At 36.2% G+C, this 16,006-nt stretch overlaps 1 protein-coding gene across 2 annotated transcripts in view; it reads left to right on the plus strand.

Moving 5' to 3' along the window:
• Positions 1 to 3,693: 3,693 nt before the first annotated feature.
• Positions 3,694 to 16,006, plus strand: part of CHD2 (chromodomain helicase DNA binding protein 2) — a 191,946-nt gene continuing 179,633 nt past the window's right edge. Inside the window, exon 1 of one of the 2 annotated variants that reach the window (XM_007479400.3) lies at positions 3,694 to 4,177. The gene's annotated coding sequence lies outside the window, so the exon portion shown is untranslated. Of the gene's footprint in view, positions 4,178 to 11,579; positions 11,792 to 16,006 lie in introns of those variants that run through there. The other variant, XM_007479402.3, reaches the window with a different exon arrangement.

Here is a 16,006-nt window from a genome sequence, read left to right on the forward strand (position 1 = left end):
TCCCTATTACTCACGTGACCAAAATGGAGAAACAGTCTCAGAGCCCCCACCTTCAGCTTCCTTCAGAGCAAGCTTCTCAGAGCACACACCAACCACACCGACCAACTCCTCAACCCTCACCCCGAGTCTTCAGACCCCCCTATCTTTAAGGAAACCATCCAAGTTCCTCCCCTCAGTTCTCCCATCTACCAATCACCTGTCCATCAATTTCCCTGTGCCAATGGAGGCTCTAGCTTAAACCCAGGACCGCCCAGAGGTCTCTGGCTTTTGCACATGTCTGTTGAAGGTCATATTTTCAAATAATTAAATCTTTGATCCTTTGCTACAGCCCTTTCTAAATCCTGTTAACCTGAGTAGGGTAGAGATTGGAATAATTAAATTTTGATCTAGGCTGCAGCCCTTCCTCAATCCTGTTAGGACTGAATAGGGTGGAGATTGATTCCAAGTATCTCCATTGTATCAATTCTAAAACCAAATCATGACTCAAAGAAATTCCTGTTCTATGCTTAAGCATAGGTCAAAGTCCTTTCCATTGTTCAGCAAAAGGTTTCTGTCCTAAAGTAATCTTAAGAAGGAAAGAGAAGGAACCTCCCATACCAATGGGGTTCACATTCCAATAGTCAAGACCCACTATCAATAGTAAATTTTTCAAGTATGAAATTTCCCAATGGTGAAATTTCCAACATTTATAAGTCTAAGAAATTTTGAGGTTTACAGTGACTTTCCCAGAGTAACATAGCTAGGAAAACCTGTGGGATGGTTTGGACTCATGAAAAGGAGTCTTTCAAACATCAGACTCAGCCCTCTATCCATCTCATTAACTTCTCAGGGCTAACAGGAAATCACTGAGACTGTAAACTGTAGAACAGAGGTAGATTGGTATTGGTTGAAGTAGTTTCCCCAGTGGAGATTCCTTACAAGAGTGGCAAAATCATAGATCTAGATCAAGAAAAAATTACAAATGAGAAACTGGAGACTTGGAGTGACTCAGCTAATAAATACCATTTCTACTGGCAATACAAAGGGTCTTTGCACTACAACTTATTCACCAGCCTTATCTCTTCATGATGAGAGGTAGGTGTAGTGGATAAGGCAGTTACCAGCAGTTCAAAAATACTTGGACTGAAATTCTGCTTCTGAAACATTCTAGTTATGGGGCATGAAGCAACACATTTAACCTCTCAGTGACCCCAGGTTACTCTTTAAAAATCAAATTACATTTTAAGGACTATTGCAATCTCCTTCTTGGTCTCTTTGCTTCATGCCTCTACTCTGTCCACTGTATCCTCTATTCATTTGATATTTATGTTTAAAAAATTTACTTTTTAAAATTACATTATTAAAATATTTTATTATTTATTAAAATATTAAAAATTAAATTATTAAAATTACATTTCAATTTCATGTAGGAACCATTTTTGACAATTGTTTTCTGACATTTTGCAATTCAGATTCTCTTGCTCCTTCTCCCCTTCCTGGAGGGAATAGTCTGATATAGGTTATACCAATGCTGATAAAACTGATTTTAAAACATATCCAACCATGTTATGCTTCACCAATCAAAAAACTTCATTTGTCCTTTTTTTCTTTCTAGGATCAAATATAAAATCCTGACTGGTTTTGGAAGCTCTTCATATCCTGACCTCCTGCCTTTATTACACGTTATGCTGGATCCAATGAAAATGTCTTCCTTGCTGTTTCCTAACATGACACTCCACAACTGTGAATTTTCATTATCTTGGAATTCTCTTGCCTGGAATTATCTCCCTCCTTATGCCAGCCTTCTGGCTTCCTTCATGTCCCAACTAAAATCTCACCTTCTCAAGAAGTCTTTCCTGGTCCTCCTTAATGTTAATGCCATCCCAAGTGTGATTATTTTACTTTGTAAATATTTTGTTTGTGGGCAGTTGTTTGCATGTTGTCTTTCCTACTAGACATGAGCTCCTTGAGAGCAGGGACTGTTTTTTGCCCACCTTTCTCTCCCTTATAACTTAGCACATTGCCTGACACACTGTAGGTGCTTCATAAATGGTTATTGATTTTAAGGAATGACAGCATACTTGGAATCAAATGAATAGCTTATGAAGGAGACTACTCTAAAAGGGATTTGAACACATGTATGAGTTTATGTAATTTAAAAAGGAGTCATATTACTTTAACACCATATATGACTAAAATAATTAAAATCACATTTTAATTTTTATTTATTTGTATTTATTTTCAGAAGATTAATAGTTAGATTAATATTTACAATACCCTTAATTGTGAGATTAAATAATTTAGTAGCTAATCAAGTCTTTGGCAAAGCTAAGATTAAAATATGGAGATCATAAATCTAGAGCTCTCAGTGACCATAGTATTGTTTTTTAATATAATTGTTCACTTGTTTCAGTTGTGTCTGATTCTTCATGACCCCATTTGGGTTTTTCTTGGCAAAGATACCAGAGTGGTTAGTTTGCAATTTTCTTATTACCATCATTTTTTTTCTTGAGTACGCTGTTGGAAGAGTTCATATACAGCACAATTATTTAGTTGGTTACACATAGTCCCAAGTAAAAGGAAAACATTTCACTTCTAAGGCATTAGAAGAGAATTTCCACTCTATCTTTCTAAATGAATAAGGACATTTTCTACCTACCTTACTCTCCCCAACACAAATAGACATAAACACACACATACACACACAATCAGGACAAAATCATAAACCTTTTGAATTACATCCATATTTTGAAACTGGTTGGGTCTACATTAGTTGTTTTCCAAAAATACCCCATTACTTGATCAGAAGCATGTTTTTTTTCCCTACTCTTTTCCCTCTATTTGTATAGGCTGAAAGGAAATACTTGGGACTAAATGATATAATGAAAAACATCATAGGCTAGGAGAGAGAAGTCTAGAAAGTGGCAGAGTATAGAAAGCTGATTAGATTTGTAGTCATAAGATACAGGTTCAAATCCTGATTCTGCTATTTATTGCTTATGTGATCTTGGCCAAACCAGATCATTTTGAGGACTTTAGAGTCCTTGCCTATAAAATGAGATGTTCTGTTTAGCTAATATAGCTTTCAAATTCCATTATCTGCTATTATAAGACAATGAGTTGTCTCTGAAGTCATACTTCAGACATTGGGGGGGGGGGGGAGTAGATAATTTGGTTAGTGCCCTAGGCATCCAAAGAATACCTATACATTTAAAGGACACTTGGAGCAGGCATTCTTAAATTGGAGTCATGGATAGATTTCCAAAGGCATGTGAATCAAAATGTTTTTTGATGCCTGGATTTCAATAAAATTGGTTTCCATTGTAACCCTGTGCAATTTTATGCATTGAAAAAATATTCTGAGGAGTTCATATGCTTCAACAGATAGCCAGGAGGTGCACAACAGAATTAAAATTTAAGGACCCCTGATTTAGAGCAATGAGGGATTTCCGTACTAGCTAGAACTCTTAATGGTCCATCCTACTTTCCCCCATCCATCTTCCTCAAAGCTATGAAGTTACTTGTTTGAGGATTAGAAATTAAAACTTCATTTATCCATATGGCCTTACCTAGAAATACCTTTAAGGAAAAGGGTCTTTTAAAGTATAATCGCAGACCAGGTTGCCCCAAAGTATCCCTGCTATATGAGACAGCTTCTTTAAATCCCATTCTTCAAGTATTTGAGATTACTATAATCCCCCAAAAGGCTGAAGAAAGAAACAAAGGGCATCATGGAGACTGCATTCCTGGCACTGCATTCTAGAAGATGTTTTAATTGAAGGACGACTAGTATTCCAATTGCTCACAATGGTGAAGATTTGTAATATGATATTTGCTGGCAAAGTAACATTTACCTGAGTTTTTTAATCAAGTCAACAGAGATGCTATCAGGAGGATTAAGTGACAGGGCTGCTCAGAATAGGTACCTGGGTGACAGCACCAATGCTGAAAATCCTTTATTCCTCTGTCGAATAGCTAGCTGTCAGTAAGGAAGGCTGCATTGCAAGCTACCTACTGATATGACTCAGCCAAACGTGCTGTCAACATTTTCTGCAGGATATTCCATAGGACGGATTTTTGTGGTGACAACTGTGGCCATTGCCCCTTAGTTTATCAAGTGTGATAATGTGGACCAGTACAGAAAGCACTGACTGGAAGGAATGGAGCTCCTTTGTCCCAACAGCTTGTTATGATATCGGTAAGTGATTCCACGCTTCACTTTTTTTCTTTCCTTGCTTCTCAAATCTTCTTTCCCTCATCTCTAAAATAATGCAGCATTACACAGAGCAATTCTCACATTCTCCTGCATTTAACAATGTCGAGATCAATGCCTCTCTTTACAAACATGGATAGAACATGTTAACGAGAAGTGCTTTAAGTCTTTCTGTGTATTTGGCTTGGTGGTAAATTGGGAATGAAATTTATTTTGACTATAGTCTCAGTCAGTTTATAAGCAGAAAAGTTAATAATTGTCAGGCTCCAAAAACCTCTGACAGAAGCACAGGGAATGGGCCAGAGAATGCTTTCAAGGACAGAGCTACAAGCTGACCTTGGGACACAGAGGCAGCATTTCCCCAGACTGTGGTGCATTCATTCTGTGGCAGAAACTTCCAACAGTTGATCCCAAAGCCCACTGCAAAAGACACCTAGGGACAAACCACTTTTGTAACAAGCCTCCCCAGAGTTGCACGGCTATGCCACAAAGGACTCTCACCTAGCTAGTTATTTTGTTGCTCCTCTTTCTAATATAATCCTATTTATAGTTTTTGATTAAAGACTGGATTGGGGGAGCCCCAGCCCAGAGGCCTGTGAACTCTGCTTTTAAATGCTACCTAAAACCAGCCTGGGTGTGGGAAAGCAGCTGGTGCCTGCATTAATGCTTCTGGCACAAGTTGCTGTATTTCCTGTCTTACAGTTCAATCTCCCTACTTCCTTAATTGTGGTAACAGGAGGGAAAGGTGCATACACTAAACTACACCCATCGAAGGAGAGCACTAATCACAGAGCACAGAATTTGAGAACTAGAAAGAACATCATCCAACTCCACTGTTAAACACATGAAAAAAATGAGCCCTGGAGAGAGGAAGTCACTTGTCTAAGCTAGTTAGAGCTAGACAGAACCCAGGTTTCCAGTTCAATGGTTTTTCCATTTTGCCACTCTAAATATTAAAGTGAGAAGAAAAAAATATTTTTATATCATCATGTAAGATTTTCTAGTGCCATTTTCCCTCTCCTCCCACCATTAACTTGCATTTATTATATTTTAGAAATTTTTACATCCACTTATGTGTGCACACTTTGTTTTCCTCAATAGAATGTAAGGTCCTTGAGTGCAAGGTTTTTTTATCCTTAGTACCTACCACATTGTCTGGTATGTAGTAGGTAGTAATAAATATTTGTTGATCAGTTGTTTATTATGAATAGTATTTCAAACTAGCTTTTGTAGATCAAATAATAGATATATTGTATGCTGCTGATAAAGACAGGTATGGTATATACTGACATAATTTGTATGGCTTTGGCAAGTCACTTTCCCTGTGCCTCAATTTCCTGATTTAAAAAGTTGAAGGGTGGGAGAAAGTTGGCTTCTTGGGTCCTTTCCTTTTCTATATCTATCATCCTATTATTGTCTTTTCACTAAAATTAATTACCATTTCAGCAATTTCCCTCTTCAAGTTAAAAAAAACTGTTTTCAATAGTCTTAGGTCTCAACCACTTTGTTCACTCCTTTATTCATTCATTTGTCTATTTTTAAACCCTTACTGATATAAGTATTTGTTCAAAGGCAGAAGACCACTAAGGACTAGGCAATTGGGGTTAAGTGATTTGCCCAGGGTCAGGGAGCTGGGAAGTGTATAAGGTAACATTTGAACCCAGGACATCCCCTCTCCAGGCATGGCTCTCCGTCCATTGAACCACATCCATTTATCCATACAGTTTAATCCAGAAATATGGTTTAAATGTAATGGTGAACACTAACTGAAATCACCAAAAATTAAATTATGTTTTAACAGATAGGAAATAACATTACTATTGCAGGAGTCATTCCTTTTTTTCTTTTTGACTTTTAAAATAATAAAAATAAAATAATAATTTTTTACATTAAAAAAAAGTTTTGACAAGGAGCAGTTATATGGCTCAGTAGATACAGGTCCTTCCTAGCTATGGGACCATGGGCAAGTCATTTAACCTCAATTGCCTAGCCTTTACTGCTGTTCTGCCCTAAAACTAAATACTTAGTATCAATTCTAAGAAAGAAGGAAAGGGCTTTTAAAAAAAAACTGGCAGATCTATGGAGAAGGGAAGAATTATTTTTACTAAACAAGAGAGAGAGAACATTACAAGATGTAAAAGGAATAATTTTGACTATATGAAACTTAAAAGGTGTCATACAAACCAATAAAAAAGTTTTGAGTTCCAAATTCTTTCCATTCTTATTTTCCTTGTCTCCTTGCCTCCCTCTTTTCCTCCCTCCCCCACTCCATGAGACCATAAGCAATCTAATAAATATTGTACATGTGTAATCATGTGAAACATTTCTCCATATTGGTCATTTTGTGAAAGAGATCCCAAATTTAAAAAAAGAAGAAAATGAAATTAGTACATTTCAGTCTGTATTCAGATTCTATCAGTTCTTTCTCAGAAGGCAGATGGTATTTTCATCATGAATCACAGGAGTCATTTCTGATTCTATTCTCAACGTATAGTCAGACCACAGACTGAATAAAGCAAATATTAAAATCAATACTGAACTGGAAGAAAGAATAAAACTGAAAAGATATGGCATGCAGTTGAGGTAAGGCAACAACTCTAGTCTAACTTATTTAATCCAGCTGTTGTCATTAACAAATGGGAAATGAGTAGAAAACCAGACATTGAGAGAGACTAGCCCCAAAGGAAGATTATTATATAAAGCAGTCATCAAAACAAGGAGAATAAAATAGTCTAGAAAACACTTCAGACAACAAACACTTGATTTCTTTGTCAAATAGAAAGAGCTAAGACAGCTAAATGCAAAATTAATTTAGAATATAAACTTATCATGTGATAACCAGTGGAATCATGCATCGGCTATGGGAGAGGGAAAGGTGGTGGGAGGGGAGGCGGGGAGGAAAAGAAAATGACCTTTGTTTCCAGTGAATAATGTTTGGAAATGACCAAATAAAATAATGTTTAAAATAAAAAAAAGAATATAAACTTATGAAATTTCTTAGAGAGAAGATTGGTACAAAATAATGAGAATTTTTGCTCAAAAGTGAGGAATCATAGCCACCCCCCCAAAAAAACAAACCTCAAGATTATAGAATGCTTATCAAAAAGCTAACTAATCAAAATCATCCTCAGGACATTTAAGTATGAATATGGAAGAACAACAAGCAGATGAAAAATGAAAAAAAAAAGATCCTCACTATAATGTCCAAATACAATCATTTTTCATAGAATGTTAGAATTGATAGTAATCTAAGAAACCCTCTGATTAAAACAAAAGAAAAACATTTGTACCACTTTGTGGATGAAGAACTGATGTCTAGAGACATGGAGATTTGTCCAGTTTCACAGCATGTTGGGCACAAAAATGAAAAGAGAACTTGACTAACTGACCCTGACTCCAATCTACCTTCCATTCCATTCTTCTCTTGGTAAAGTTAAATCCACATAGAAACATAGGGTTGAGATGAGTGGGCAATGAAGTTTGGTCAGATAAATGTAGGACTGGGAACCAGAAGCTAATAGAACTGTAGTCTCTGGTAAATTGTGGCACAATTGTATGCAATGGACTTCTCTACTAGCAGCAATGCAATTATCCAGTACAATTCAGAGGGACTTATGAGAAAGAATGCTATTCACATCCAGAAAAAGAACTGTGGGAGCAGAAACCCAGAAGAAAAACATATGATTGATCTGATTGTTTAATGAGGATATGATTGGGGATGTAGACTCTAAATGATCACTCTATTACAAATAGTAATAATATGGAAATGGGTCTTGATCAATGACACATGTAAAATCCAGTGGAATTGCTACAGGATTGGGGAGGGAGAAGGAGAGGGGAAAGAGCATGAATCATGTAACCATAGGAAAATTTTCTAAATTAATTAATTAAATAAAAATTAAAAAGAACTATAGTCTCAGCTATAGTAAAAATCTTATGAATGCCACTTGGCTACTCCAGGGTTGTTGGGTTTTTTTTTTCCCCATTATAGAAAAGAGATGATAATAACTATTTCTGAAATAAAAGAGAATTTCAGAGCTTAAACAAACCTCAGCAGCCTTCAGGTCCAATCTAAAACTGAAAAAGAAATGATATGAAAGATGGATTATTATGTATTCTTGTAATTCTATAGGACTCCAAAAGTAATCTTTTTTGAATACCTGCATATTTTAAAGTTTTATTGGTATCTTTTGCATTTACATCATACTAATTTCTGAATATACTTCTACCATCTTCTGCCTAATAAGAATTCTCTTATAACAAAGATTTTAAAAAGAAAAAAATAAAGCTCAGTTGAATACAATCAACAAAGTGTCTGACAACATATGTAACATTTCATACTAGTGACTCCCTGCCTCTTCAATGAAAGGAATTTTCTCATCTAATCTGGAGGCCAAAGTTGGTCATTTTGATTGTATAATGTTCATTTTGCTTATTGTTCTTTCCATTTATCTTGTTGTAGTCATTGCTTATATTGTTTACTTGATTCTCCTTGCTTTTTGTTCATGTAAGTAAAAAAATAAATATTTTTTTATATGGGTACTTAAGTGGCACAGCTTTGAACTTGGAGTCAAAAAACCTGAGTTAAACTGAGTTCAAATTTTGGCCTCATATACTAGCTATGTGACTCTGGGCAAGTCACTTAACCCTATTTGTCTTTGTTTCCTCATCTACAAAATTAACTGGATAGGGAAATGGCAAACCATTCTAGTATCTTTGCCAAGAAAATTCCAAATGGAGTCACAAAGAGTTGAACACAACCAAATAACAAATCTTTTTATGGCATACTAATTCCTTCAAATCTGTCAAACTAATTCAGATGGAACACAAAGGAAAATTACTGTTTTTAAAGACACTCAGAAAGGAATATTCCACAAATTATTTCAATAATCTGTTCAGCTAATTAGTGACTGTTTCTTACAGGCACTTCTTCATTAGCCTATGCCTTAGGGACCAAAAAAACTAAGCCTTGGAGCACTTGCCTCTTTTATGTCTATAACTCCAGCATTGCCTTTCCTGATGAGTCATCCACTTACACCTAGTTTTAGCTCCAGCCATGATTCTTTTCATTCCCATGCCAAATAATTCTTTATCAACTGCTATGTCACTGCAAGGGTATCCCCTGCCTGTCTACCTCCCAGATTCTTCTCTTTCCATTTCTGGAAATAAATATATTATTACCTAATTCTAATTTATTTTGGAAAGATTATATCAGGCTACTCCCCTAGGGCTTTCTTAGCTTCCTTATAATTAAAAAACCCAAAATATTCCTATTTGGAATCAATTTTCCCATGTGCTATTTCCCCCTTTTAGAATACAAGCTCCTCAAGGACAGAGGCTGCCTCTGCTTTTACATTTTTATCCCCTATATTTTAACAGTGCTTAGGTCATTGTAAATGCTTAATAAATATGCTCATTCATGTTGTCTAGAAATTCCTGTTCTACTCTATTTGAAACTATTTCTGCCCCTCTCTAGTCTCTCTTCCCTCTTTCCCTCTTAATCAGCCTCCCACCTCCCTTTCCTACTGTCCTTTAGCAGAGACTTGTAACAGTCACCAAAGTCTATGTTTTTGAAGACTATCATTGAGACTCCTTTCCATTTCTTTTCCAGGATATACAAATACAGTTTTAAATATTCCTCATAACAATCACTGATAATTTCTGTTCCTATGTATTCAGGTTTGCTGCACCGGTGTTCCATGTTTCCCTCTGTACTTCATTATCTCTTTCTCAAATGTGAAAGTAAATTTGACATTATGGTAACAACAACTCTATGTGTAAGGGCCCATGTGCTGATTTCCTCTTCATATTCATAGCAGTTTACCTCACTATATCTCATGATCTTTTCTCATATTAGTTGTTAAAATTTTTTCATGTATTTTATGTAGCTCTCCAAATTTTGAGTGCTCTTTAGATATTGAAGAATCATCCCCCCCAATATTGCATTTTCTTACTTCTCTGCCAAATAAAAAGTGGTAAAGATTTTAGATCAGCTTAATAAACTAGTCCCCCTCAAATATTCTCTCTTCCTAGATTTTTTCCAGTCTCTTTTTCCTATGCCTCCATTTTCCATAGCTTTGTATTCTTAGCCATGGAACTCTGATAAATCATATTACCAGTATTGTAGAGATGATTTTGTTTTAAATAAAAAATGTTTTAGTTGTAGTACCATAGACAAGTTGGGATGGGGGAGCATCAATAATAAGAGCCGTTATTATACCTACCTCAGTGGTTGTTATGAGGCTCAGAGATAATGTATATAAAGCATGTTGAAAATTTCAAGCTTGGTACACATAACATTATTCTCAAAGGTGGTCAAGTTCTTTTTGTTGTCAGTCTCTAAACTAGAGCACATTTTTAGCAAATTGTCTTCTTTTAGAGCTAGAAAGTCTTTTATGTATTCATTTTTATTGAGTTCTGTACCAGTCTATTTTCTTTGTGATTGACCCTTGTTAAATATTAACCTTGTAATTGATCTATGCTTTATACTCAAACTGGACCAGCCTTTTCTAGTGTCAGTTTTAAAATTTGTTTTTTCCCTAGGGAGATCTGAAATGTGTGTGTTTTTTTAATCTCTTACCTTCTGTCTTAGAATTGATACTGTATGTTGGTTTCAAGGCAGAAGAATGGTAAGGGCTAGGCAACTGGAGTTAAATGACTTGCCCATGGTCACATAAATAGGGAGTATCTGAGGTCGAATTTGAACCCAAGACCCCCTGTCTCCAAACCTGGATCTTTATACACTGAGCCGCCTAACTTGTCCTGAAATGTTTCTTATCAGGCCAGAAACAATTTTCAGTTTCAGAAGCAAGAAATCTGATCAGCTATTCAAAATATGTTTGAAATGAAAATGCTTACCTTTATTTTCCTCCATTGCCCTTTCTCACTCATTTTTTCCTTTGTAAAGATGCCCTTGCTGTCTGAGACAGAGATCTGAAGTATATTAAGCTACACAATGCAGAGAATGCAATTTCTTGTCATCTGAAGTTGCTGGCAGAGCAAAATAAAATACTGCATTTCAGGAGCTTTACTTATTTCTATAGTGAAATATAGTTTTTCTTGGTTGCTTGCCAGTTCATTTTCTTCAAAGTAAAATAATTTTTTTAGGGGGGAAATCAACATAACTAAATCACAGGCCAATTTAAACAGGTTCTAAAAACTATCACTCATTTATCACACCAGAGAAGAGGAAAATACCATATTTAGTGCAAATGAATCATAACTCCCCATAAAAATAGCTTTCTTATTTTTCTCATATAGGAAAGACATTCTGATGATACAGTTGCTCTCTACTCTGGCTGATGACATAAGAATTACTGTAAACATTCTAAACTGTAAAAAAAGAAAGCAGGTAATATCAAATATAAGTTGCTAAAAGTACACCTTTATGAAAATTTCTACTTTATCTGCTAATGACTTAAACCATAAAACAGCCTAAAACATTATCTTCCTTTAATAGTCATGATGTGGGCAAGGCAGAAAATTAGGGTCTTGTCCAAAGAATTGACAGTTCAGACCAACTCCATGAGGAGAGAACAAGCATTAAGAGAATAGAGTAACAGAGTAACTAGTAAGAGAAGCAGCAAATAAGTAAGGGAGGTAAGTAAGGGAAGGGAAGGATGGGGGCAAAGTAAGAGATAAGGTAAGGAAAGGGAGGTAGAGTGGGTAAGGAATGCTTTTTATCTTGATTAGTTACTAAGGAAGAGGTTACTTGTTTGGTTGGTGGTTGCCCTGTCCAGTTCAAGGAACTGATGTCACTTTACCCATGGTCCACTTTGGTTTTCCCATGATTCACTCTGTTTGTCCACTGGGGGAGGGGGAGCAAACCACAATGTAAATTGATGCTAATAATATGATAAACAGCCCAGGGTAACTTTAGGTCAAATTTTGCTCTTCTCACCACAGACCACAGAAGGTAGTCATTGTGGAAATTGAGCATTGTTTGAACCCAATCCAATGCAATTGGGAATCTGAACCCCCTTAAACCAAGGACCTAGATTAAACCTAGTCTAAAGATTAATGTATGGAGTTTTCTCAAAATCGTAAATCGAAGCCACCCATATGTTTTATCTGAAAGGTGGCCCCATATTAATCAACTAGTTATTTCTATGTTCTTGTGATTATTTACAGCTACTTGGCAGGGTTTGTGGGACATTTCAGACCACATTGGTTGTAGGTCTTTGAGTTCACATCTGGCCCCAGATACCTCCTGGCTGTGTGAACCTGGACAAGTCACTTAACCTCAATTGCCTAGCCCTTACTGCTCTTCTGCCTTGGAAGCAATACTTAGTATCAATTCTAAGATAGAAGGTAAGGGTTAAAAAAATAGTTGTACATTTTTCAAACAAATCAACTGAACACCATATTTAAATTTATCTTATTAACTGGCTAGTAAGCATGCTATATGTTCAGTGCTGCATGAATTGATATGTGTGGGGAAGAAGGTAAGAATAAATAGCAAACATAGTCCTTGCCCTTGAGCAACTTGCCATCTAGATGGAAATTTGTCATTTCCTGTTGTTTATAAGTTTTATAAACTTTTACTTATAGTAAAATAAATTTGAGAAGGATTAATTCAGATATAAGCATTGAGATATGGAAGCAAGAATAAAGAATCTTGATTTTAATAGAGTATTAATTTAGTATCAGGGCAACCAGGCATTTTCCAGTGTTCTGAGAAGATAACCTGTCTTCTTTAAAAATAAAAGAAACAAAATAACCTTTTACCAGGGTGAGGAATGAGGGAAGAGAAGAATCAACAGCCTTTTAAATACATACTGTGCCCTGGTAACAAAGAGAATTTTCCCAGCATGCTTTGTGGAAGTGAACTGACCATGAGCACTTGAAGCTAGAAATGGGTGGGGGAAATGTTACTATGGCTACTTGAACAGACCTTTATTTCTGCTCAACCTCTTCCGCCTGAATGGCATATCCTATAGTGATTCAGAGGGCTGGACTTTCTTTGTTTCGATCTGTTTCTTCCTCCCATTCTTCACAACAGCCCAAGTAGAAGATGGGCTAAAGTTTCAACCATTCTCTTTTCTAAATCTGTACCTTTCTCTAATTCTCCACACAAAATAAGCCTAGCCTCACTTAATCCAGGTTTTGCTCTTTATATCTTTTATTTTGTTTATAACCTACAAAACATTTGTGTTTCTCCAAGGTCTCCTCTTCCTAGCATATTTATTTTTTATTTTTATTTTTAGTTTTTTTTAATTAAGTGTATTTAATTAATTAATTAATTAAGAATATTTTCCCCATGGTTACATGATTCATGTCCTCCCCTCCTCCTATCCCCTTCTCATAACCATCGAGCAATTCTACTGGGTTTTACATGTGACATTGATCAAGACCTATTTCCATATTATTGATGTTTGCACTAGGATGATCATTTAGAGTCTACATCCCCAATCATATCCCCATCAAACCATGTGATCAAGCAGTTGTTTTTCTTCTGTGTTTCTACTCCCACAGTTCTTTCTCTGGATGTGGTTAGCGTTCTTTTTCCTAAGTCCCTCAGAAGGCATTTGAAGTTTTGATGAATATGTTGAAAGAAAACCTCTATAGAATTTGAGAAACTCCATAAATATAAAAGTACTACTAGTAAACTGTAATCAATATAGATGGGCATATAAAAAGAATTATTCTCTGAAATCTATGTTAAGGAATATTTTAATAATAGAAAAGATTAAAAGGTATATGTGTGGGTGTGTTTTTTTAAATCAATGTTGTCCATATTTTCAGCAATTTCAGTTATGGGGTTTTCAATCTGTTTTGGAGGAAGGAACTACTTTTTATTTTCCAAATCCTTGAGATTATACTTGGGGTGGAACTTGGAGCAGCTGCCCATTAACAGTGAAATCCCTAAAATGAATACATATATAGGGAACCAGCTATTACCCTGCTGGCTAACCAGATATTAAGGAAAGGAAATGGAATGGAGAAGAAGTTGTAATGACAGAGACTGGCTTGAGAATTTCTTGGGTAGGAAGCTCTGGGTGCATATTATACTGATGTTAATTTATTTTAAAATATATGTAATTTTTAGCTAGTCAATTACATTTTCAGTTTGCTATAGTTGAAAATTCACTTTTTAAATAAGTTTTAAAAATTATTTGCTATTTATGTTAAATGAATGTTAATGTATATATTACCAAATATTATGTATTTGTGTGGGTTCGCTCCTAATAAACTACCCTGACCAGCAGGGTCCCACAAGGGAAGGGGCTCACCTTTGTAATGGGACAGAGGAGCGATAGGAACCGAGAACCAGGGTGGAAATGAAAGACACCGACAAATCAGTGGTTGGATAGGGCAGGCAACCCCTATGATTTTCCTTAAGGCGGAAAATGAGGATAATGGAATACAAGGTGGTTGAGGAGATTAAGGTGGAGAATGCAGGCCGAGATGGTCACAGCCTCGGGGAAGGAAAGGACTTGGAGGAGAAAGAGAGAGAGAAACGGTGATCCTATCTAGGGAAAGAACCTTCCTAAAAAGAGAAAATTCCAGGGGTTGCCTTGCTTTTATTGATGAGGAGGCAGAGGGATGCCTCTAATCACGTAACAATTACATCACATATCTTAGACAATCAAGATTGGGTGGTATAGTGGAGGGAACACCTTTTGGGCGTGTAGGACGTAACCGCGCTTTCCCGGGCAAGTCTCCGAACATGTTAATGGGCTTGTGTTGGGCAATAGGTCACATGATCAGGTCAAGGTTACCTTCACAAACCTTATCGGTAAAGCCTCATGCTTGGAGACACAGTAATAATATAGTCATTTATATTTCATAGATGTGAATATGCTTGGGATGCTATAGTTTGTTTCTTTTAACTGAATATATAAGGATTTATTTTTAGTTTTGCAACACTTTTAAGATGTAATAGTGGTGGGGTATGGTTGGGAGCAGGGTTTTTTATACCACTCATATGTATGGGGAAAAAGGTGTTAATTACCTACAAAGGTTGGACTGGATTATATTTAAAATAAGGTTGCCAGGAATTTAATTTATTCCAAAGAGATTTATTTACTATTTATTTACAAAATATAGAAAGAGTGAAGTTAGAAAATCAGAGAGAGGATAGGGCAAGATATCTAGCCTAAGCACTAAGTAATTTACTCCAGGCCCCTGACTCAACCTGGGCAGGGGGAGTTAGTTTCAGCCGGCCTCAGCAAAGCTGATATTTTCTGAAGAAACTAGCCTCAGGAGTGAGGCTAGTTTCTTCAGAAAATATCTAGGAAAGGAGTCAGCCTTTTTACTCACCACATGTTAGTCAGAAAGAAGAGATTTAAGAACAGTCACACCAGGAATAGGGTCTCAGGTTCAGTCATCAGATTCTTCTTCAACCTCGACTTCAAGTAGAACTGACTCAGGAAGTTGTAACTCCCTTTTAAAGACACTTTCTTTTGCATCATTTCCTGTGAATTTCCCTAATTTTACGTCTACCAATCACAGTTGAAGCTTTGCTTTAAGACTATCCAGGGGCAGTTAAATTCTGATTCATCCCTCACTATTGCACAAGTAGGTCACAGACCCCCCCACCCCCCAGTATGAATGGGGTGTTTGCACTTTTGGTGATTAAATCTAAAAATGGGCAAGGGAGTTCATTTAATTTTCACAATCAGGGGAGAGTTAATTAATTTCATTTTCACAACCAGGGGAGAGTTAAATTTAATCTTCACACCTATTTGCCCTCTTCCTCTAACCACTGATTCATTGCCTAAGTAAGTTTCCTTGTGTAATTCATCCATCTTTTTTAGCTGTAAACAACCAAAAGAGTCTGGCAAAACACCTCAGTTTTGGAGGAGAGGGAAC

This window comes from Monodelphis domestica, chromosome 1, assembly GCF_027887165.1.
Source record: "Monodelphis domestica isolate mMonDom1 chromosome 1, mMonDom1.pri, whole genome shotgun sequence".
Classification (NCBI taxonomy): domain Eukaryota; kingdom Metazoa; phylum Chordata; class Mammalia; order Didelphimorphia; family Didelphidae; genus Monodelphis; species Monodelphis domestica.